At 37.7% G+C, this 25,756-nt stretch overlaps 1 protein-coding gene across 2 annotated transcripts in view; it reads right to left on the reverse strand.

The window, feature by feature from the left end:
- Positions 1–25,756, reverse strand: part of LOC136866262 (uncharacterized) — a 445,701-nt gene that overhangs the window by 201,603 nt on the left and 218,342 nt on the right. The gene's annotated exons all lie outside the window — the stretch shown is intronic.

The raw sequence follows: 25,756 nt of genomic DNA on the forward strand, positions 1-25,756 counted from the left end.
TAATGTGCAAGACGTCGAAGTAACTAGAAAACCAGTCACATGGCGCTTGGCAAATAGCTCGGATTTTGATACATGGTAGATGGCACTTAGACCCAGGCGAATTATTGTGGCTAAAGTTTGAATTACTTGCAGACTGAATATCACATAGCCTGGTTTTTACTGCACAGGCATAGGCACATAGCCCACGTTTTAGCAATAAAATGGAATTTGATTGTTTTGGCACTTAGCCTGGTTTTTATAATTGGTCGACAACTGTTCTCAAAGCAGTTGGACTCGAGATAGTGGATGCAGAAAACAAATTTTCAGCAGAAATGACACACAGAAGGGCTGTAGTGATTTCACACAAAGTGAGAAAATTACTATTGGAACGAATGATAATGCAGATCATGAGAACTTTTAAACAGTACAACCTTCAAAGAGAAAGAAAGTGAACGTGTAACAACCGAAGTGGTCCATAAACCCAAACCCGAAGGTGCAACAGCCCCCAAGGGCCACGGCCTACCAAGTGGCCGCTGCTCAGCCTGAAGGCCTGCAGATTATGAGGTGGTGTGTAATCAGCACAATGAATCATCTCAGCCATTATTCTTGGCTTTCTAGTCCAGGGTCGCTATCTCACTGTCAGATAGCTCCGCAATTGTAATCATGTAGGCTGAGTGGACCTCAAACCAGCCCTCAGATCCAGGTAAAAATCAATAATAATAATAATAATAATAATAATAATAATAATAATAATAATAATAATAATAATAATAATAATAATAATAATAATAATGCTATTTGCTTTACGTTCCACTAACTACACTTTTACAGTTTTCGGAGACGCCGAGGTGCCGGATTTTAGTCCCGCAGGAGTTCTTTTACGTGCCAGTAAATCTACCGACATGAGGCTGACGTATTTGAGCACCTTCAAATACCACCGGACTGAGCCAGGATCGAACCTGCCAAGTTGGGGTCAGAAGGCCAGCACCTTAACCGTCTAAGCCACTCAGCCCAGCCAGGTAAAAATCGCTGACCCGCCTGGGAATCGAACCCGGGGCCTCCGGTTAAGAGGTAGCCATGCTACCTCTACACCGTGGGTTCGTCATGTGGCCAATGATAATGAAATTCCACAGCCTGTTTCCAGTCATTCGACCGGGTCAGGAATGGAATGAATGAAGCCTCCCCATCTAGCAGCGAGGATAGGAAATGTGCCGGCTGCCGAAGCCTGTCGCACTCCTCTGGGGCAATGAGAAATGACAAACAGAGAATAAATGAAATGTTAATGGAATGTTTTGCTGGAATGAATTATGACAGGGAAAACCGGAGTACCCAGGAAAAACTTGTACCTCCGCTTTGTCGAGCACAAATCTCACATGGAGTGACCGGGATTGGAACCAAGGTATTCGGCGGTGAGAGGCTGGCGCACTGCCGCCTGAGCCACAGAGGCTTCAGTCAATAATAATAACAATAATAATAACAATAACAACGACAACAGTAGCTTGTCAGTACCACTTCAATCATATTGGCCTTCGACACTAAAATCCATCCGTCCGTCCGTCCATCCATCCATCCGTCCGTCCAATACAATTCATTCATATTTATGTGAAAAAGATGTAGAAAATCACTGTTCAATTTAAAAGCCCATGGGTCATTTTTTTTTTTACATTACTGACTGATTTGCAGACTTGTTCTATTCAGTTTTTCGCAGTGTAATTGAGAAAATTTTCTAGAAGCATATCTACATCAGTAAGCAAGGGAAAAAATGGCAGACAAGAAACTGTCTTTGCGTGATTTCACCCAGATGTCTTCACGTTTCGAAGTGTAGAAATCTGTCATCGTTGTGCAGCGATAATGGCAAGGTGATCATGGTCCATATGCCAACACGATACAAAACTACTGCACAAAATTAACAACAACAGAGTTGGTTGCAGATGCAAGAAGATCATACAGATTTGAATTCCCACAGGGAACCTGAAATATTTTGGCCTAAGTGAGTAAATTCATAATTCCAATAAAATTGGCCTCCAACACACGCACTAGCCATGGGATTTGGTAGGTGTGCTAGTTACCACCTGATGAGCCCAAATTGGCACAATGGGGCTAAATGCTAGCAACCTAGTATGAATTACCTGAAAATTTATAGTTTCCAATAACAGACCAATTATACTGGAATGATCCAAGAACAAGTGGACGGCCAGTAACAGTTCGGTCCACCGAAAATGTTGCTGTAATGGGGGCATTGTTAACGAGTAGCCCTGATAAATGAAATTGAGAGAGAGTCTCCACCTATTCAATACTTTATTTGCCCTGCTTTTACGTAAGACTAACACATTATATTACTTTAGGACATGTTTCATCTTATATATAAGACATCTTCAGTGAATTTAAAACTGACACAGACAACAGATCCTACAAATAACATTCTTTAAAAATAATTCAAAAACATTTAAGTCACTGGTATTTTGCTTGTGGTTTAAATAACCTTAAATTGGCATTATATCCAGCTGGATACACAAAAGATTTCCTTCACTCTGTGAAGTAGAAGTGGCAATATAACATATTTGATGATCTTGCCGTTTTCCATGAACCTTACAAGTCTCCTAGAAATACATTTGACCTCTTTGGTACGAGCGGGTGAGCAGTAAACATCAATTTGCTTGGTGGCAGGGCCCAATCTATACAGAGCTGCGAATTATTGTTACCAAGGTTCGCATTTATTTCATTGTCCAAGAGAACTGTGTTTATTGGTCAAGAGGAGAGGAATAATATTTTTAGCAAGATATGTAAATATGTAATTCTAAGAAATTCCAGTTAGTGTTTGTGACAGAAGGAGAAATTCCTACGTACCCATGTGGATACATTGCCAAGAGAGAAGACATATTATGCTCTAAAGTTATGTATCCATATGTTCACATTGTCAAGTAAGCAGACACTAACCAAATTACTATAACTTCATGAGGTGGGTTAAATTATTTAATTATTTCCCTTCTGTACTATTTAATTTCACTTAAGAATCAGATTTTTGGCCACAAAGACCCTGACAAGTCTACAGTGACCTCCTTTATACAAAACTCTATAGAATGTAATACTGTAAGTTTTGAGTTTTTCATTTCATCTGTTTCAGAATTGCCATGCACATTCGAATGGAGTGATTGCAAGCCATCTGAAGGCCAACGCTACCTTGCCTGGTTTTACGTATGGGCTGAAGATACGAAGAAAACTGGGATCCAGGTATAAGAATCGGACAAGCCACATTATGGCTCTAGTAGCCCCCTATGGTTCAGATAGTTCAGATGACAACAAACTGCACATACTAAATGGTGTCAATGAAAAACATGGCAAATCCAAGCTACTTCCCATCCCTATAGATGACTTGCAGGCAGACATCTCTAACGTTCATAACAATGTTTGTAGTCCAGAGATGGATGTCATTACAGCATTACCGTACAACCCCAGACTGGATGTTTTGCAAAATGAACTGCAAGTAGGGCTAAACAAAGGAGAAAATACTGCAGAGGATCTTTCGACCAATCGCATCAACGCTCTACTTGGACCAAATGAAAAATAATGTGGCTGAGAATACTGGTTTTGGTGTAATGGAAGATGGTGAGTTTACTTTCCCTTTAGCTCCCTAATTTCAATCACCAGCATCTACCAGTGATATTGGCATTGATTTAGAGTCATCTCTAGGATACTGCTGCAAAATAATCCTGTAGCTTCGTCTTCATTTGTTCAAATACCTATGCAGTCACCAGGTAGTCGTCCATGACCTGTATCTTGCGAAGCAGGGCGGGGGCTACTATGGTATGGAGGTATGCAACACAAACAAAGTGTGCACTGTCAAGTGGCAAGACGACACAAATATGTGCCTGGCAACTACCTCTTGTGAGGTTGAACCTATGGGAACAATTAAATGTATTGAAAACAAGGAAGCTGTAAGAAAAAAGGGCATTTCCATCTCATGATAACAATATGCTGCAGCACTCCCAACAATCAAAAAGTACACCACTTTCATAGGTGGAGTAGATCTTGCAGGTATGTTGATAGCCTTGTATCAGGCCATGTTACGTACTAATAGATGGTCACACAATATTTTCTCAGATTATTGATATATGTGATTGTAATGCTTGGCTTGTGTATAGGCATGACTGTAGGAAAGCAAATATCAAGAATGATTCACTGAAAACTGATGGTACACTGCAAAAAACTAATGCCAAAAGGCATGCAGTACTCAGTTATACACTCACCAACAGCACCTGAAAGTAAAACTTACTTCCTGGGAATCAAGTAGATGACGATTCTCACTATGATTGTGTTGAACACTTTGCACAAACAAGTGAGAAAGGCTGCTGTTATTACTGCAAGATGGGACGAACGCTTATGGAATGTATCAAATGCACGGCAAGACTATGCATTACCAAGGACAAAAATTGTTTCTACTGTACCACTTTCATCACAGGGAATGATTCCTAAGAATGAAGGATTACAAAATTATATTACCTAGTTCAGGGTTAAAACTGACACAGACAAATCCTATCAATGACACTCTTTAAAAAGTCTCTTAAAAACATTTAAGTCCCTGGCCTGGCCTTTGTTCATATGGGTCCCGGGTTCGATTCCCGGCAGGCTCTGGAATTTTAGCCTTAATTGGTTAATTTTGCTGGCACGGGGGCTGGGTGTATGTGTCGTCTTCATCATCATTTCATCCTCATCATGACGAGCAGGTCGCCTACGGGAGTCAAATCAAAAAGACCTGCATCTGGTGAGCCGAACTTGTCCTCGGACACTCCCAGCACTAAAAGCCATACGCCATTACATTTTTACAGCTATCATGAAATGGTGTTATGATCTATATGTAAGCTTTAAAACCTCTTTTAACGTGTGTGCAACGGTTACTTATTTAGTTGTTTAGTTTAGTTTAGTTCTGGGGAAACTCCTCTCTACCCTAGTTGACATTTTGGTGTTTTGCTTCCCATCTGCTGATAAGATGTTATTAGATATGGAGTCTCCCCGCTGGTCCCATTAGCTCTTGTAGTGTGACTGGCTGATGCTTGATAATTGTCCTTGGTCAATTCTTGCTCTCTTCCAACCCCAAAGGCATTCGGTCTGCTAGGCCAAGGAAGTTTCATTTTCACACCCTCTAAAGCCTTTCAATTTCCTTTGCCAACACCCTCATTCTTCAAAGGGTTGGATTTCTTCCACTTTTACTCTGATTAGCATCATAAGAGTATGTAATTCAATTGTACTTCCTCATAAAACCACCACCACCACCACCACCACCACCACCACTTGCAAACATTGTTTTTCTTTTAAGATGAAACTGGTAATATAATCAGGCTATAGCATCATCCTGACTTGTTACTCTTCCACTGATATAATGCAGCTGGTGGGTTTTTTCCTCCTCTCTTTTAATTTAATCACTTCTCTTATAAACGTGTTCAGCATCCTTCCCCATAGGAAGATTTTTACTGAGATTGCTTCCCTTCACTTTATTACTCTTGGTAGTCGCATTTTAGACAATCTCCTTTATTATGTGTATAATGTTTGCAATTATTTAGAGGAATATTGGAGGTATAAAGAAAATATGAAAACATTCATTTTTATCTACAGGAATTTTATGCATCACCAGTAAAGAAGGAGCATATGAATGTTTTATGTTATGATTTTTACATCCCACTAACAATTTTTATGACTTTCGGAAATGCCAAGGTGCTAGAATTGTCTCCTGTAGGAGTTCTTTTACAGCATGTGCTGCACCTTAAAATACCACAGAACAAAGCCAAGATTTAAAACTGGCCACAGTGTGTGACTACAAAAATATAAAATAAGAAAGGACACTTCATGGGATATAAACCCATAGACGAAGAAAAAGAACTCAACCAAATACAGCAAAGCATCTCTGCAACAGCTAAGAATACACCTGCAGACATGAAAAAGTTAAGTTTCCCACAATCGGTAACCTTAGCAATTAAGTGGGATATAGCAGGGAACAGGAAAATTAGAGAAGAGCTGACTGCCAGGTTCTACAACAAGGAGCTTGGCAGATTGTGTGTGCAGCAATATTACAGAACTTGTGATTCTACAACTGGCCTTTTTAGCCATATCATCGTCATCGCCACCACCTTACACCATCTCAAGTCGAATGTGTGTGTTGTATGCGTCCCCTCCATCTTGACCAGTCCTTATACCACTCTTCTTTCACTAACTTGTCCCAATTATGTCCAATCGACAGTAAATGAAATGAAATGGAGTATGGCTTTTAGTGCTGGGAGTGTCCCGGGACAAGTTTGGCTCGCCAGATGCAGGTCTTTTGATCTGACGCACGTAGGCGACCTGCGCGTTGTGATGGTGATGAAGATGAGACATACACCCAGCCCCCATGCCAGCGAAATTAACCAATTATGGTTAAAATGCCCGATCCTGCCGGGAATCGAACCTGGGACCCCTGTGACCAAAAGCGATCTGCCTTATCTGAGAAAATATTCTGCTGATAACAAATGCTGTTCATGACTAGTCACTTCACATAACTTGAGGTTCACATTGTACCAAACGAATGACACATATTAGTGTAGGCTCAGAATATCGATTGGGTCATAAAGTTCGGTCAAATGGTGAGAACGATTTTTGAGTTTAGCTTTACTGATATCGCGAGGCATGTCTTTTCGGTTCTGTCTAACTGTTCCAATTACATTTGTCTTCTTGTCATACAGCCTTTTGAATAAATCTGGGGAAGAATACCAGTTGTCTAAAAATAATGTGTGCTCTTGGCCTAACAATGGTTCACACATATTGAGCACAACGTTTGTACATGCCAGCAGACTTGGATCCGTTACATCATCACCTACATAAATTTTGGAGGTTAGACAGTAGCCAGAACTAGATTTGGAAATTTTTTAATTGTTATTCTAAACCTTGATCGTTTAGACCTATTGCACTGGACATATGGAAGACTGCCTCTGAACTTCATTCGACTTTCGTCTAGAGCAATGTCTTGTGAAGGTAAATATAATTCAGAAAATTTGGAACAGAAATGTTGTATTATAGGTCTAATCTTTCTGAGTTTGTCACTACTATTGACTTGTTCATCATCAACAAAATGTAAGAATCATGAAATTATAATGAATCTTCACCTGCTCATGGCTTTATGAAAAATGGGAGTGTCTATACACCTGTTTTTACTCCAGTATAACTGAATTCTTGATTTCGCGCATGTGACATTAGTATAACTAACGCAAAGTATGCCTTAATTTTGTCGGGTGTAGTCTCAAACCATTTGATGTCATCTTTCACTTTCCTTCTGTCAGGATTGCTCAACTGTCTTGCTGCATAAGCATTTGTCTCGTCAGATATGTATTTTGTCAAACAAAGGGTTCCTGTATTCACAAAAAACTGCGAGTTCAGATAGTGGTTGCGTACCAAACATTTTCAATACGTAATCACTAACCCCAACGTATTCACTAATGTACAACAGGGATATTGTCACTTTTTGTCCAGTTCCAGTCATTCTAGTTGGTCTGCTACGAGGTACAAACTCGTTTTTAAAGACCTGGCCCAGCGTCATTTGTATCACATTCCTCATTCCTTGTCATCAGCACTATTACACGCATCACTCGAACTCGAATTAAGACCTTCAGGGTCTTTTTCGTCATCACAAACATCACTGTCTTCATAATCACTCTCTTAAACACTATCTATTAGCTTTCGTATTCCATCTTCATCAACACCAACGCATCTGCTTGACGCAATGATTGCAACTGACGTGAGCGAAATAATACGAACAAAGATTCTTTTATCTGTTGTTCCAGAAGTGTGTGATAACCTGGAGCGCAGGAAATAACCGAAGCCACATGTCTAAACTTCAGCTCAGAATGCATACAAGTGGCATCTGCGAGTTAGTAACTGAACTACATGTACTGATATAGAGGAGTGCATTGCCGCGAGCTGAGCTTGTAATTGGATTTATATGCCACGAAAAATTTTTGCGAGCTAGGGTAGTCAAATGATGCGATTGGGTTAGGAGACCCTGAACACGAAGCCGATATTGAAAAATGTGAAGAATATGTAGATATCATGAAGAGAGTGATTCTAAAAGCATCACAGGCCATCGAATAAGAAAAATCTACGCCAGTCGTCAGTTTGACATCATCTGTCACCAGCATGATAATACAACCAACACCATGCACAGCAGGCATGCCAACATATCCAGTAGCAGCAACACCCATCGTGCAGAGTAAAACTCCCTGCAGTAAAATTAGAAAAAATTCACATAAGACATTGATACATGCATGCTTTTGGGAACAATTCAAGTCATCCATCGATAATAATTATTCTCTCGCCAACATCGATAAGTCTTCATAAAAGGAAAGAAAAATTCCACCTAATCAATACATTTATTTTCTTGTAAAGTATTACAATCTAGGACCGGTTTCGACCCTTCATAGGTCATCTTCAGCTATATCAGAATCACATTTGCATTTCTATCTTATACCTCTGAAAGACCTTCATGATATATTGTTTCATAATTTTCAGTGAAAACTTATCTTAAAAACTTACAAATTTCTAAGCGTTGTGTTAAAATTTAAAATTAAAATTACAAAACTTTGTCTATTATATACATGCCCTTGGGCTGACAGAATGCATCCTTGGGTTGATTAAGCATTTATCTTAGGTATTGTTGCTTATTCTGTTGAATCGAATCCCTTTTATACTTATGTACAATCGTGAATAGACTATCAGTAAAATTTGATAAATAAAACTTGCGTGATAATTATAATAAAAGTATCATGTTACATCTTTATACCTTATTGCTGGAGTGATATTATTTTAGGCAAAATATAAATGCGGGTTAATCTCTATAAAATATTTTACATAAACACACTAATATATTTTAAAGTCTAATCATTGTACTTTAAAGTCTAAAATACTTATGCTTTGGATCTTGCGTTGTTATGTGGTAAAATGTTATAACAATTTGTCTTATATAACATCAGATATTGATAACATATAAATATGCCGTGTATAGTTGGCTTTTAAATCTAATGATTAAATGTCATTTCCTTCTTGCATAAAATTACAAGTTTCATATTATGTTGATTATGTATTGTATAAAACATAAATATCTAATAAATTGAATGCTTATCATTTACTAAAAGCACATGAATGTCTAGTAATATAGTCAGTGTGTTTGGTGACACAGAAACATGTTGGCCTTGATTCTTGCGTTATATTTCCATAATTTGCCTATTTTTTATATATGTCGAATGTTGGTCTTTATAGGTTCCATTTGTAAAATAACAGCACTTTCCTATGATTGTGAAATGAATCAATAAGCTTGAAACGTGTTAAATTATGGAATATATGTGTGATTCAGTTCTGGCCTAACTTCTGGAGTTTTCTCCCATCAAATGCCGTAAGACTGTGGTGGTTCCTTTCCCTTTTTAAGGCTGGTAAAGTCTGTAAGCCAAAATGAATGAAGTGAGTTAGATTTCAATAGAAGTGTAATGTTGTGTGAATTTGTAAGCCTGAATTAATTTACTTACTGCTGGATGTTTGAAATGCAAGTTTCTTGGCCGTTTGACGAGTAATGTACCTCGTACTGATGGTTCTTGTGTTGTCTGTTGTGAAAGGGGCGGAGGGATAAGTAGGGGAGGTTGTTACGTGTGTATGGGCGGAGTCACTGAGGTTCGCTGTCTGCGCCGTAGCCTGTGTATGACGTCGTCTGTTGACTATTCTGACGTAGTCGTTTTTTAAGATAGGAACGATTTTATTGAACAAAATGTTAGTTTTTTCAGATAACTCATTTATGTTATAATTAGGATTTGCATACTGATCTAGTGTTATATATAATTCTTCACTTATATTAAGCAAAGGACCTTTAGGTTCTACATTTAATATTTTTAAATCGTTATTTATGTCCGTAAAATTGTGCTTATATTCATGTATACGTTGCCCTATTGCCGAGAAATGATTATGCCTAATTGCGTTTACATGTTCATTATATCTAGTCGTGAAATTCCTGCCCGTACGCCCGACATAACTTGTTAAACAGTTGTTACATTCCATTCGGTAGACTCCTGATTGAAGATATTTGTTACTACTATTTACTGATTTGCTATTATATATGATATGCCTATTATTTTGTGTAGTCTTAAATGCTATTTTAATATTATGCTTCCTCAGAACATTGGTTAGTGAATATACGCCCGTATTATTGAAAGTGAAAGTTGCGTAATTTTTTCTGGGTTGATCTGTTTTCGTCAGAGTAGTGTTGGGTCGTGATTTGAACTTACGAATGATGGAATTAACCATTTCTTTTCTATAACCATTTTTTTGAGCTATTTCGTGAATTAATTGTAGTTCATCTTTCAGATCTGCTTTTGACATCGGTATGTTAAAGGCTCTATAAATCATACTTTGATATGCTGCTTTTTTATGTGGATTAGGGTGATTAGAATCTATTTTTATGGTGTTTATTGTATATGTAGGTTTCCGGTAAATTTTGAAAGTGAGATGTTTTTCGTGTCTAGTAACCGTTAGATCTAGGTAATTTAGTTGACCGTTACTCTCAGATTCCTTGGTGAATTGTATAGATGTATCTATGGCATTTATTTTATCCAATATTGCATTTTCGTTGGTTATTCTGTTGTCGATGATGACGAATACATCATCAACAAATCTGCACCAGAAAGATATTCCTTCAATTTTACTAAATGCAATATGTTCTAAGTAGTCTAAGTATATATCTGCTATTATCCCGGAGGCGGGTGATCCCATAGGTAGACCTGTTTGTTGGTAAATTGTATCGTGAAATTTAAAGAAATTGTTGTTGACTGCAAATTTGAGTAATATCATAAATTCCTCAATTTCTAATATGCTTAATTTACTATATGTTTTGAGATTAGTTCTGATTATATTTAAGGTTTTGTCGGTGGGGATATTTGGATACATATTTGTTACATCATAGGAGGCTATGGAATGATATTTATCTAACTTAAAGTTCTTTGTTTTGTTGCAAAAATCTATGGAATTTCGTATGCTCTTATTAGCCTGAAAGGAATAGTGATTTTTTAGAAATTTCTGAATAAATTTAGAGAGATTATATGTGGGACTAGATCTATAATTTACTATGGTTCTCATAGGGGTATTTTCTTTGTGAATTTTGGGAAGAGCTTTAGCATTCGGTAACTGGGGGTTCATTATTATTAAGCTATTTGCTTCTGCTTCGGTGAGTAAAAAACGTGTGTTCTTAAGCAATTACAGTACAAAGAAATCTAAAAAACTTGCTTAAGAACACACTCCGTTCAAAAAATGAGAAATGATTTCTCCTTTAGCAGGTTAGCAAACTTGATTTGCTAACTCGGCGGGGCCACACAGTTTGGTCTGCCTGCTAAGCAGAGTCCTGGAGGGGCGTGCCATTCCAGCTGATGAGTCCAAATGGCACGTCTGGACGAAACTCTGCATAATGCACACGGCCTAACCACCCAAAAGCGGGTTCTATTGCTGTGATTTTAAGATCTGCGGCTGTGAAAGCATTTTTTGACAAAGCATTCAATTTATTAGATATTTATGTTTTATACAATACATAATCAACATAATATGAAACTTGTAATTTTATGCAAGAAGGAAATGACATTTAATCATTAGATTTAAAAGCCAACTATACACGGCATATTTATATGTTATCAATATCTGATGTTATATAAGACAAATTGTTATAACATTTTACCACATAACAACGCAAGATCCAAAGCATAAGTATTTTAGACTTTAAAGTACAATGATTAGACTTTAAAATATATTAGTGTGTTTATGTAAAATATTTTATAGAGATTAACCCGCATTTATATTTTGCCTAAAATAATATCACTCCAGCAATAAGGTATAAAGATGTAACATGATATTTTTATTATAATTATCACGCAAGTTTTATTTATCAAATTTTACTGATAGTCTATTCACGATTGTACATAAGTATAAAAGGGATTCGATTCAACAGAATAAGCAACAATACCTAAGATAAATGCTTAATCAACCCAAGGATGCATTCTGTCAGCCCAAGGGCATGTATATAATAGACAAAGTTTTGTAATTTTAATTTTTAATTTTAACACAACGCTTAGAAATTTGTAAGTTTTTAAGATAAGTTTTCACTGAAAATTATGAAACAATATATCATGAAGGTCTTTCAGAGGTATAAGATAGAAATGCAAATGTGATTCTGATATAGCTGAAGATGACCTATGAAGGGTCGAAACCGGTCCTAGATTGTAATACTTTACAAGAAAATAAATGTATTGATTAGGTGGAATTTTTCTTTCCTTTTATGAAGATTGGTAAATGTCAATACGGAAAATGAAATTCATAAATCAAGAACATCGATAAGCACGTCTTCCTTCGTGGACATAGGGAAAAAGAGCCGAACAACTTGATGGAATACCAGCGACAGTTGATGGATATGAAGAAACACAATGGATATTCGTTTCTCACTATGGAAACAATGATCGCAGCATTCAAGCCTGTCTGGATTATCTCGAAGCCTTGCTGCCAATTTCAGACGACACTACCCCTGCTCTAAATACCATCGACATAGAATGCAATCAACATCTACTAGCATTACAAGGAATTCAATTCATTTTTTGGCCCATTTCATCAACCGTATTGGTATTGTGAAGGTGGAATTTCCTAAAAAGGAAAAAAGAAGCTTAACACTTGTCTACAAGCATTCTAAGCTTTAGGAGAGAACGCAAATCACTATGGACAGATATTAGCCTCGAAAATTGTACGAGCATTCCCGCAAGATATTGTCCACTGTCGGATAATTTATTTCAGAAGAGAGGGCATTCACGAAGGTCATATAATCAAACTGATGGCGTTCCTAAATGAGCAGGTAAAGGGGACTATGATCAAAAAGAAAATTAGGAGAGATTTCCATTCATCGTATTCCTTCATCGCCATGGCTGCGACGCTGTTTGTAAACACAAAGTCAAAATTATGGAAACGAATACAAAGTGACCGCCTTCAGCATTCTGTGTGTTCTGTGAAACATGAGGACACTGGACCCAGAACTGTATAAAGATCTCCAACATACCTGAGCAGACTGAACAGCTTAAAGTAAACAACCAATGCTTTTTGTGTCTCAATAGAGGTCACAGTACAAAAATCTGCACGAAGAAGAGTAAGGCGGCATGCACAAAATGCAAAAAATTTCACCACGTTTCAATCTACAATGGAGATCAGGTTGTATAAATAACCATGGGAAGGATAGAAGTTAATAAACCAACTCCACATACAGTAAAAGTCTGCTATAACGAGCACGGCATATCCCGAAAACCCTGTTATAACAACAGTTTTTCTGTGTCTCTTCAAAATTCCTATATTAAACTGTGCATTATCCAATTATAAATAGGGAAGGACTTCCACCTTATCAATACTTGTTTACTGTAATTCTTATACTACAGTACCGGTTTCGACCCCCTATCAATACTTGTTTATTGTAATTATTATACTACAGTACCGGTTTCAACCTCCTGTTTCAGGTCATCTTCAGCTAAACAATACATTCACATATAGATCATGAAGCAATGATTGAAATTACTTTGTCTGGGGAATGCCATATGACAACAAATGTTTGGTTACGTCCAAATGGGGGATGTCAAACCGGGAACTGGTATGTATATCACTATGTGTGATAATGCAATTATATGTCTATAATAATAATATGCTTCAGATCTTAAAATTTGTTTATAAAACACTATCTCCACTTAAAACTAACTTGTAAGTATACGTATCAAAAACAATATATATACGAACACTTCATGCACATGAACGTCCGTGTCTTGGGCATTATTCAGTTCACAGTTAAAATTGAAATAATAAATAAAGAGGTTCGACCTATTCAATACAAAAGAATAAGAAATGCAGTGATTACATTCTTATTTAATAATAAGTAGAAGTGGTACCGGTTTCGACCCTAGTCCAGGTCATCATCAGCCGATTAAAACATGAAAAACAATGCATAGGAAAAAGAAAATAAAAGATCAAGTTCACTCCGGATAAGTAGAAGAGGCGATATAAAAATGACGGGGGTAGACACTGTAAAATTCGGAAGAAGTAAAATGTAAGTCACTTAAAAGAAACAGTGCATAATTTTCTGAACGGCAGTATGGCACACGCAGTGTTAGGCAAAGTCTTATAATGTTCATGAAAAGCGGAGAACGGTTAAATGAGCTAGCTTGTATACACTGTCAGGCACAAAGTCATAACACAATCAAACACATATGAAGATCCATGATCGTGCTGAAGTTGAAGATGAGTAGATCAACTGAAGTAACTTGCCAGCTCCCAGTGATCAGCACGATATATTCAACATCAGGCACTGTGGTTTCAAACGCCAACGTAAAATGAAGGATAGCTTAATGATCCAGTATTAGCTTTGGTTGCGGGAATGTAAGTATATATAGATACATATAATATAATTCAATATAATTGAATAAGTAATTGTGATCCTGTAGAATTTCAAGAACAGTTGACTCGAGAAAAACAATTATGAAGGGAAAAAAATATAGTAAAAAGCGCAATACCGGAAACAAATGAAAACATATACGCACAGTACGCTATTTTTTAAAATGTAAAAAATTCAGGTCATGATTGAAGTAGTCGAAGTCGGCGCAAGGCAAGAGTTAAATTTGAATGAGAAGAACTGAAGTGAAGGAGGCATTTTTTTTTTTTTTTTTTTGAGGTGAAAAGAAAAGATAGGATAAATTAATAGAGGAAGAGGAATAGTGGAATAAGAGAAGAATAAAAGAGATTGAAGTTAAACGGTGTTGAGGAAGGATAAGGTAGGGAGATGAAGGAGGGGTAGTTTACGGTGGGTTAGGAGGGTAGGTTATTGGAGGTAGAAAATGTGGGTAGGAACTTTGTAAGGCATGGAAAATAGAATTGGGTTTTGAAATTTAGAATTTTTGAGAAGAATTAGGAAGTCGAAAAGGATGTTGGGTTTTTCAGAAATGTCGCTTAAATTGAAATTAGGGTTCAAGTATTGGTCAAGGTGAATAAAGCAATTTTCAGTAGTGTTTAAGAGGGGGCCTTTGTTAATGATTTTAAGTATTTTCATGTCTTTTTCAATATTGGTGAAATTATGCTTGGAGTCTTGTATGTGTTGTCCTATGGCGGAGAATCTGTTGTATTTAATGGTGTTGATATGTTCGGAGTATCTGATATTGAAGTTGCGGCCAGTTTGTCCGATGTAGGAGGAGCTGCAATTGTTACATTTGAATCTGTATACTCCAAATTTAGAAAAAGCATTAGATTTATTTAGTGATTTAGAGTTGTGTAAAATATGAAAATTTCTATTGTTAGTTCTAAAAGAAATTTTCATGTTGTGTTTTTTAAAAACATTAGTTATTTTATAAGCATCTTTAGTGAAAGTGAAAGTGGAAAATGCAGTTGGTTTTGTTATGCTTTTAGATAACGTGGTTTTAGGACGGTGTTTGAATTTGTTGATGATACCGTTTATGAAGGAGTTGTTAAAGCCATTGAATTTAGCGATGTTACGGATGGTGTTCAATTCATTATTTAAATCTTTTTTAGACATAGGTCTGTTGAAGGCACGTAAAATTAAGCTGTTCTAAGTAACGTGTTTATGTGCTTGAGGGTGGGAAGAATCTTGTCGTATTGTGGTTGCTGTTTGGGTTGGTTTTCTGAATATTTTGTAAGATAAAGAAGAAGGATGTCTAGTGATAGTTAAGTCTAGAAAATTAAGAGTTTGGTTGTGTTCTGATTCGAGGGTATATTTCATGTTAGAGTCAATGTTGTTGAAATGAAGTGTAGAGGCTGCGTAGGTTGATTCTTCATTTAAAATTACTAATGTGTCATCGACATATCTGGCCCAAAAGAGGATGTTAGAGAAATTATTATTATTATTAATTTTTGTGTTTTCTAAGAAGTCAAGGTAAATTTCAGCAAGAATGCCTGAAGCTGGTGAGCCCATAGCCAAGCCATCTTGTTGATAAATGGTGTTATCAAAGGTAAAATAATTATTGTTGAGAACCAATTTTTAAAAATAGACATGAAGTCTTGAATTTCAAGTTTACTCAGGTTACTGAATTTGTTTAGGTTGTTGTTTATTATGGGGAATAATTTGGAAATTGGAATACTAGGGTACATGTTTACAATGTCAAAAGAATGGAGAGAAAAATTTGGTTGGATATCAAAGTTCATTAATTTGTTGATAGTTCAGAAGTGTTTTTGATAGATTTGTTGGATAAAAATCGATAGTTTTTTAGTAAAAATATTTGGATGAATTTAGAAGTATTGTATAGGGGACCGGGTCTGTAACTGATTATTGGACGGATAGGAATGTTAGTTTTCAGAATTTTTGGGAGGGCTTTGGCAGTGGGTAGGCCTGGGTTCAAGACTTCATGTCTATTTTAAATTTGGTTCTCAACAATAATTATTCACCCTCGAATCAGGACACAAACAAACTCTTAATTTCCTAGACTTAACTATCACTAGACATCCTTCTTCTTTATCTTACAAAATATTCAGAAAACCAACCCAAACAGCAACCAAAATAAGACAAGATTCTTCACACCCTCAAGCACATAAGCGCGCTACTTATAACAGCTTAATTTTTCGTGCCTTCTACACCCCTATGTCTAAAAAAGATTTAAATAATGAATTGAACACCATCCATAACATCGCTAAATTAAATGGCTTTAACAACTCCTTCATAAACCGTACCATCAACAAATTCAGACACAGTCCTAAAACCACGTTATCTAAAAACATAACAAAACCAACTGCATTTTCCACTTTCACTTTCACTAAAGATGCTTATAAAATAACTAATGTTTTTAAAAAACACAACATGAAAATTTCTTTTAGAACTAACAATAGAAATTTTCATATTTTACACAACTCTAAATCACTAAATAAATCTAATATTTTTTCTAAATCTGGAGTATACAGATTCAAATGTAACAACTGCAGTTCCTCCTACATCGGACAAACTGGCCGCAACTTCAATATCAGATACTCCGAACATATCAACGCCATTAAATACAACAGATTCTCCACCATAGGACAACACATACAAGACTCCAAGCATAATTTCACCAATATTGAAAAAGACATGAAAATACTTAATATCATTAATAAAGGCCCCCTCTTATACACTACTGAAAAACTGCTTTATTTACCTCGACCAATACTTCAACCCTAATTTCAATTTAAGCGTCATTTCTGAAAAACCCAACATCCTTTTCGACTTCCTAATTCTTCTTCTCAAAAATTCTAAATTTCAAAACCCCAATTCTGTTTTCCATGCCTTACAAAGTTCCTACCCACATTTTCTACCTCCAATAACCCACCCTCCTAACCCACCCTAAACTACCCCTCCATCTCCCTATCTTATCCTTCCTCAACACCGTTTAACTTCAATCTCTTTTATTCTTCTCTTATTCCACTATTCCTCTTCCTCTATTAATTTATCCTATCTTTTCTTTTCACCTCAAAAAAAAAAAAATGCCTCCTTCATTTCGGTTCTTCTCATTCAAATTTAACTCTTGCCTTGCGCCGACTTCGACTACTTCAATCATGACCTGAATTTTTTACATTTTAAAAAATAGCGCAATGTGCATATGTTTTCATTTGTTTCCGGTATTGCGTTTTTTACTATATTTTTTTCTCTTCACAACTGTTTTTCTCACGTCAACTGTTCCAAAAATTCTACTGGATTACAATTACTTATTCGATTATATTGAATTATATTATATGTATCTATATATACTTACATTCCCGCAACCGAAGCTAATACTGGATCATTAAGCTATCCTTCATTTTACGTTGGCGATTGAAACCACAGTGCCTGATGTTGAATATATCGCGCTGATCACCGGGAGCTGGCAAGTTACTTCAGTTGATCTACTCATCTTCAGCTTCAGCACGATCATGAATCTTCATATGTGTTTGATTGTGTTATGACTTTGTGCCTGACAGTGTATACAAGCTAGCTCATTTAACCGTTCTCCGCTTTTCATGAACATTATAAGACTTTGCCTAACACTGCGTGCCATACTGCCGTTCAGAAAACTACGTACTGTTTCTTTTAAGTGACTTTACTTCTTTTTAATTTTACAGCGTCTACCCCCGTCATTTTTATATTGCCTCTTCTACTTATTCCGAGTGAACTTGATCTTTTATTTTCTTTTCCCCATGCATTGTTTTTCATGTTTTAATCGGCTGATGATGACCTGGACTAGGATCGAAACTGGTACCACTTCTACTTATTATTAAATAAGAATGTAATCACTGCATTTCTTATTCTTTTGTACTGAATAGGTTGAACCTCTGTATTTATTATTTCAATTTTAACTGTGATACTTGTCAATACGGAACAATGAAATTTTTATCTTTATATTATTCAGTTCATTGGTTGACTTCTGTATTAAAGTCTTTTTTCATAGATTGCATAATATGATTTACTTGTAAAATTATCCAATTATTTGTATAAAAGATTTTGTCTTCATATATGTACATAGAATAAAAAACTTTCCAAATTTAAAAAAGAGCACCAGGCGTGTAGATACAATTAGGATAAAATATGTATGTGTATATTCAGCTCTGCTGTGTGCTGAATCATCTTGTTTTATGTTAGAATTAAATCATGTCGTCCTGTGACATTTGTAAAATTTGAGTGGCATTAGACTCAAAGTGGTGGCTCCTTTCCCATCTGTAGCTGTGCAGTGATGTTATAATTATCGTTATTGGTGTGGTTGAGTTGCATTTGGTATGTGAGCTCGCTGTGTCGCAATAATTATAACATCACCGATTAAGAGGATAATTTTTATTTTCTAGAGTCTAGTTAAATTTTGAAAGGCTGTTCCCATGTAAATTTGTAGCGAGGAGATTATCGCTTCTCTACTTGCGCTTGAAATACGTTTTCATGATACATATATGGTTAGGTTAAGTGACGCTGTTTGAAGAAGAAAACTGGAATGTTTGCCACAAAGGCATCTGGATAGATACTACATCATTTTCAGAATGAAATTAAGCACACACTTTCATGTAGTATCGTATTTCTAAAAGCAACAAACAAGCAAGCCGCAGTGTGCATATCATTCATGAAAATGCAATTGTTGAACAAACTGATTCCTGTTTCACACCGATTTTAATTTGTATGGGGTTTTCCCAACTTTTACGAAAAATTGGATATAAGGACAATCCGTTATAGCGAGTAAATTTTTCGCCTTTGTGAATTCACAATGCAACGGACTTCTACTCTATCTTCAAACAGCTAATATTTGGATTACCAGGCAAGTTGGCCGTGCGGTTAGGGGCACGCGGCTGTGAGCTTGCATCCAGGAATTAGTGGGTTCGAATACCACTGTCGACAGCCCTAAAGATGGTTTTCCGTGGTTTCCCATTTTCACACCAGGCAAATGCTGGGGCTGTACTTTAATTAAGGCCACGGCCTCTTCCTTCAAACTCCTAGGCCTTTCCTATCCCATCGTCGCCATAAGACCTGCCTGTGTCTGTGCGACGTAAAAAAAACAAGAAAAAATATATATTTGGATTACAGGGCTAAATGGTCTCAGAAAATGCACAAGCTGCATTTTGGATGCTGGAAGTCAATCAAGTTTCATTAAGTAAAAGTCTTTTATACTATCTGAAGCTATCTCTTTTCAGTTTCGACTCAGTTTTAATTTATAATGGTCAGGTTCTTCAGTTTGCCAAAACTAATTATGAGTAATAAACTACCTGAAAAAGAAAACATATGGTAACAGTATTATACATGAAAAAGAAATAAATTAATTAAAATAGAATGACATATTTCCCCCCTGTGGGTGGGGGCGGTAGAATAACACCCATGGTATTCCCTGCCTGTCGTAAGAGGCGACTAAAAGGGGCCCCAGGGGCTCTGAAATTTGGAGCGTGGATTGGCGGCCATGGGCCCTTAGCTGAGTCCTGGCATTGCTTCCACTTACTTGTGCCAGGCTCCTTACTTTCATCTGTCCTATCTGACCTTCCTTGGTCAACTCTTGTTCTTTTCCGACCCCGACGCTATTAGGTTTCCGAGGGCTAGGGAGTCTTTCATTTTCAGGTCATCAGATTCTGGGGAGCCTGCACCTTCATGTACTCCACCATGCAAACAACAGCAGAAAAGAAAGAGAAATATCACCTACTTGGCTACGGAGAACATCAACTCGTTGCTAAAGACTGGTAAACTTAAACAGACTCTAGACATGCTGAACAAATATAACATCAAGATTGCAGCACTACAAGAAACACAATTCACAGACGAAGATGCATTTGAATCCCAAGGATACAGAATATACAAAGGGAAACCAGGCATCAAGGTGATGAAGACAGTCCCACTGGCTTTGCTGTTCATCATAGCACGATTAAGCACATAATAGGGTTCACTTCACTTAATGGTAGGACCTCCTCAATATCTTTGAGGTTTCGTAATAGGGCATATAGCATAACGAACTTCCATGCACCCACAAACGACACAAATAGAAATGACCTGGAAGCAGTTGAACAATACTGGAGCATTCTAGAAGAAGCCCTGGACAAGATCCCACAACATCATACCACCATACTGATGGGTGATTTCAATGCACAAGTAGGAAAGGAGAAAAAATATTGCAGGATAGTGGGCCTCTATCCAGCCTATAAGAGGACAAATAAGAACGGAGAACGTCTTATAGACCTTTGTGACAAATATGGTCTTGTCCTAAAATCAACTGCCTTCAAACACCTGCCTAGGAAGGCGAAGACATGGAAGAGCCGAAATCCACTACTAGGTGAATTTCAGATAGACCATGTGGCCATGGACAAAAAGCATCACAATGAGATTCAGAATGTCAAGGTACTAAGGGGTGCTAACTTAGACTCGGACCATTACCTATCTCTGGTAAAAACCATCCTACAACCACAGAGGAGGGCACTGAATGTCAGCAGAAAGGCTAAAATACCAAAGTTAAACACCCTCCGACTGAGTGATGAAGACTGTGATTTCAAAGTCACTCTGAAAGAAAAAACACAGAAGCAAGGGTGGCCCAACCTACAAAAAGCTCTACTGGATGATGGTCAGAAGACCATGCCTGCCTCATCCAACAAAGGAAAACATCCATGGTGGACCACTACACGTGACCATGCTATAGAAGATAGACGCAGAGCCTGGGTCACGTGAAACCAATGCAAAAATGAGGCTAACTACCAGGCCTTCCTTACTCAAGGGAAAATAACTGCCAGTATAGTACAAAAGGCTAAGAGGAACCATAACAAGGCTCTAATACAACAGGCGGAAGAGGACTTTAAGAGGCACAACTCAAGAGATTTCTACAGAGAACTCAGAAAACAGACGACGAAATACACAGCTCCCACCCTTCATCTTCGTGGACCTGATGGGAAGCTTCAGTTCAACAACAAGGATTGTACCAATACTCTTGCAGGGTATTTCGAACAGCTCCTCAACGCAGAGGAACCTAAAGAGAGCCTCACATTCTCCGAACCTCTTTCCAGAAACCGAGACTCCATACCGCCAACCATTGAAGAAATAAGGGAGATTATCAAGAGCCTAAAAACAACAAGGCCTCAGGTGAAGACGGTATAGTAGCGGAGATGTGGAAACATGCTGACGAACAATCCATACAAAGCATCCATCAGATCATAGAGGATATTTGGGCAACGGAGACCTTACCTGAGGAATGGACCTCAGCGGTGATCCATCTTCTACACACGAAAGGTAGTAAGATAAACCTCGACAACTACAGAGGCATCTCTCTAATATCGGTTACGTACAAGATCTTTTCTAAAGCCCTGCAAACCAGAGTGGTCAGTCAACTGGATTCCCAATTAGGTGAATATCAGGCTGGTTTTCGCGCAAATAGATCTTGCACAGAGCAGATACAGAACCTCAAAACAATCCTGAGGTACAAGAATCGTGGCGGACACCAATGGGTAGTCATACTAGTGGACTTCCAGAAGGCATATGATTCAATAGACAGGCAGACCCTCTTCTCCACCTTATGGGAATTAGGCCTGGATGAGAAGAACACCAGACTAATCCAGGCTATGCTGAAGAACACCACCTCCAAAGTAAAGTTTCGAGGTGAGCTCTCAGAGAGTTTCTCTATGATGGAATTTCTTGCATTCTCTTTAATTGTGTTCTAGAGAAGATTATCAGGGAATGGACTGCCACATTACCTCCAGGAGGTGGACTGCAAATTGGCTACAAGAAAGATAATCTCAGTGTACCTTGCCTGGCCTTTGCTGCCGACCTTACCTTATTAGCTAATAACATAGAAGAAGCTACTCACCAGCTACAGAGCCTCTATTCCAGAGCAGCTAAAACCGGCTTGAGGGTCAATATAAAGAAAACTGAGTTTGTGACTAACATAAAGGGAGTCCCACCTACTATGCCACTGGAAAACACCACCATTCGTAAGGTTCCTGCAGTGAAGTACCTAGGGGAGTGGATTTCAGCAACCGAGAATGAGACATTAGCAATAGACACCAGATGCACCAAGTTGGAAAGGATCTACCATACCTGTAAGAGCATCTATACATCCAAGTGCCTCTCTAAGAACCTTAAACTCCAACATTACAATTCAGTAGTAAGACCGTCCGTACTGTATGCCTCTGTTTGTCTTCTGATGAACAGAAAAGGTCCACTGAGGAAGCTAGAGCTCAAGGAACGAAAAATACTAAGGAGGATTTTAGGACCAATAAGAGAAGGGGATGGTACTTACAGGATAAGGCACAACAAAGAGATCTATGACCATCAAGAAGACATAGTTACATCCATGAGGAAGAAGCAAGTGACTTTCTATGGGCATTTGACTCGTATGAGTACTTACAGACTTACCAGCAAGATCTTTACCACTAGAGGCAGAGGGAAAGCGTCCAAAAATAAATGGATCACCACAGTGAAGTCCGACTTAGAACAGCTGGGGATTTCAGAACAAACCATACAGGATCGTGTATTATTCCGGCAGTTAACCTTTCAAGGTGTCCTTCCAGAGTCTCTCACCAGCAGACAGAGTACAGGCACCACCCGACCGAAGTGGACCAAGGAAAGGAAACAAGCACACAGTCAGAAGATGAAAGCTTTCTGGGCAAAGAAAAAACAGAATTTCCATACAAGGAGTCGAAACGAGCCCTGTGGTCCTCAGTAGGCCCAAACGACAAGAGGAGGAAAAGAAGAAGAAGAAGAAGAAGAAGAAGAAGAAGAAGAAGAAGAAGAAGAAGAAGAAGAAGAAGAAGAAGAAGAAGAAGAAGAAGCAGGAGAAGAAGAAGAAGAAGAAGAATGACATATTTCATTCCTGAAAGATCATCATCAGATTCTACCAAACCACACTCAAATATTTAGAAATGTATCAACATTTATGCTTATTTCTGTTTAAATATTTCGGAACTTGAAATCTGGAACTTAACTTAATGAAGTCCTCTTGTCTCTCCACTAAAGCATAGAATGCGACGTGTTGAAAAATGATTGCTCTGTCATTGGTGCAAGTCTAGCTGGCTAGCCAGTCTGCTGACCTATCGCTACACCATGCCTCTCGCCCTGGCTAAGTCAATGATACGCAGTATTCTTACTTTCAGGTATTTTATATTTAGTGCTCCGCTTATTATTATTATCATCATCATCCTCTTATTACAATTCTTTTGTAATTATGCATGGGTTTTTTATAATGAGCATATAATGGGCTGCCTATTATACAAGTAATTTTCGCCCACTTCAATTCCTTTGAAACCGTTATTGCAGTTTATTTATATTTTAAATCTGGCATAGAAATTTAGTTTTGCTGTAAAGAACATTGTAAGAAGAAAAAGAGAAGAAATGGAATGAGTTTGCAGACAAACTGGAAGAGGACAGTAGAGAAAACAAGATATGGGAGGAAACTACTATTCCTGAGGACTGGAAGATGGGCATCATTGAACCTCTGTTCAAGAAAGGAAGCCGATGAAAATGTACTAATTACCGTGGTATCACACTACTGTCTCATGTCCTGAAAATATTGGAAAAAATTATAGAGACGAGAATCAGAGATATTGTTGAACAAATTTTGGGAGAAGAGCAGTATGGTTTCAGACCAGGAAGGTCAACTACAGACCTCATATTTGCAATTAGGATGCTTATGGAAAAATACTGGGAAAATAACAAGCCTTTATTTCTAATATTCTTGGACAGTGAGAAAGCATACGACAAGTGTACCGAGGGAAAGAATTTGGCAATGGACGAAAGAACTTCAAGTGCAAGACAGCCTCATAGACAAAGTGAAAATGTTGTACAGTGGGAAGAGAAGCTGTATTCAAGTAGGATGTGGTTTGTCGGACTGGTTTGAAACAAAAAGAGGAGTGCAGCAGGGCAGCTCATTGTCACCACTTCTATTTATTATTGTAATGGATGTAGTAATGAAATCTATTAAAAGGAAAGAACATGGAGATATCAAAGCCTTCACATTTGCAGATGATGTTGCGATCTGGAGTGACTCAGAAGACGAAATGGGAGAGGGAATCCAAAGCTGGAATGAGTAGTTTAAGAAATATGGTTTAAACATCAGCAAGACCAAGACGGTGGTGAAGAAAGTGTATGGGGAAGGAGCAGAACCAATAGCCATGTTAAATGAAGCCCAACTGGACAGCGTTCCAGTTTTTAAAATACTTGGGTAGCGTTATATCAAATGACAACCTAGCAAAACATGAGGTGAACAATCGAATCAATAAGGCTACACAATTTTACCACCAGGTAAGACACCTGCTGTGGGATGAGCAAATACCCATGAAAACAAAAATGACATTGTACAAGTCCTATTATACACCAATTCTTACATACAGTCTCAAAACCACAACACTGGCCAATAGAGATAATTCCAAACTTCAGGCAGCTGAAATGAAATTCCTACGCACTATGATACAGAAAACCAGGAAAGACAAGATTAGGAATGAGAAAATTAGAGAAGAAGTAGGAATAGATGATTCTCTCCTCAATAAGATTCAGATATCAAGACTGAAGTGGTTTGGTCACATGAAGAGGATGCCAGTAAACAGAACTGCAAGGAAGGAATTTGACAGAAAAGTAGAAGGAAGACGACCCGTGGGAAGGCCACGAAGGAAATGGATAGATTTAGTTAAGAACGATGTACTGCTGAGAGGTCATGATTGAGACAAGTTGGTGGAGGAAGAATGGTACAAGGACAGGATGAGATGGAGGAGACTCATATACCACACCTGGGAAACTGGAGATAGTTTAGCATCATGATGATGATGATGATGATTATTGGCCTATATATGTGGCATTGCAGTTTGTTACTTGAAATTAGAGTTCAGTCAAAGATGAGCTCTGCAGTTGCCCTACCTGGTCTAAAAAACTGTCCTGTTCTTCGTCCAGAAATAGTTCAACAGTATTTCCAATTCTTTTCTCTATGATTTTTCCAATATTTCTAGATCATGAGACAGCAGTGTAATACTGTAACAGTCTGTGCATTTACGTCTGCTTCCTTTCTACAATGTAAGTACAATTATTATGCCCTCCTTCCAATCCTCTGTGTAGGTGTTTTCCTACCAAATGATGTTGCGCAGTCTGTAAAACCACTGGATTGCTGGAATATCTGCTGTTCGCATCCTATCCACTTAGCTTCTTCTACGCCTTTCATTTTCTCGTGTTCTTGAGTGCCTTCTCAATTTCTAGCCACATGATTGCTGCTTCAGTATTTCAACTTGGCTCTTCTGTGTCTACTGTTACACTTTCTCTGTTCAACACTTCGTC

This window comes from Anabrus simplex, chromosome 3 (assembly GCF_040414725.1).
Source record: "Anabrus simplex isolate iqAnaSimp1 chromosome 3, ASM4041472v1, whole genome shotgun sequence".
In the NCBI taxonomy this organism is placed as follows: Eukaryota; Metazoa; Arthropoda; class Insecta; order Orthoptera; family Tettigoniidae; genus Anabrus; species Anabrus simplex.